We start from the raw sequence: 1,181 nt of genomic DNA, 5'->3' as shown, positions 1-1,181 counted from the left end.
CACGAGCAGGCTGTTCCGTTGATCGGATCAACTGGAACCCTCGACGTCGTAAGCGACGGAGTGCCAACAACAACAACATTAGTAGAGGGTGACAGTTCTAAGCAGTGGTGTGGATAAATACAAACATATTACCTGTTCAAACATGCCTGAGGCATATTCGAACCCGTGAGAAAGCTACTCACTGTATTTTGTCATGGAGAAAATGCAAATTTATTGCCATTTTCTCCGTGACAAAATACAGTGAATGGCCTTGTCACAGGTTCGAATATGCCTCAAGTATATTTGAACTGGCAATGAATATGTACATACAACATATATGTGTATATATATATATACATACATACTGATATACATACATACATACATACATACATATATGTATATATACATACATATATATATACACACATATAAATACAGTGTACATTTAAACACATAAGAGATGGCCATAATAGGACATCTAACACGCTAGAAGGAGTAGTGAAAATCCAAACCACTATTAGGGGGAATTTCGAAGGGAATGAAAAATAAAAACATTTACCATCTTTCTCCTGGACCATGGTTTCAAACTCTATTTAGCAAATAAAGTAATTTACTAGGCGAAGTTCTTGTTTTCCATTCCCTTCGAAATTACCCCTAATAGTTGTTTAGATTTTGACTGCTCTTTCTAGCATGTTAGATGTCCTATTATGGCCATCTCTTATGTGCTTAAATGTACACTGTATTTGTATGAATAATATATAGTCTATTGACTAGTTTTTTAACATGCTAGGCCACTGGTAGTAAACATTTCTAAACTTTTTCCTACCCTGATATTTATTAATAATTTTTGGCAAATTCTTTGAAGCAAGTCGGCATTATTTTATTTGCTGCCGACAAAAAAACTGCGCTTGCGCGGTGGATTTGAAAAATTATAATATGTAAGCAAGAGGCATGTACTGTATTACCTCGTAATTATATGTTAATCTTGGTGCTCCTGTTGATGAGAACTTCGCCTGGCAAATTACTTTATTTGTTAAATAGAGTTTGAAACCATGGTCCAGGAGAAAGATAGTAAATAGTATATTTATATGAATAATGCATAGTTTATTGACTAGTTTTTCTACATACGAGTCATTGGTAGAAAACATTTCTAAAATTTTTCCTACCCTGATATTCATATATATATATATATATATATA

Source organism: Octopus bimaculoides, chromosome 5 (assembly GCF_001194135.2).
Source record: "Octopus bimaculoides isolate UCB-OBI-ISO-001 chromosome 5, ASM119413v2, whole genome shotgun sequence".
NCBI classification, from domain to species: Eukaryota; Metazoa; Mollusca; class Cephalopoda; order Octopoda; family Octopodidae; genus Octopus; species Octopus bimaculoides.
This window is presented reverse-complemented; position numbering follows the sequence as displayed.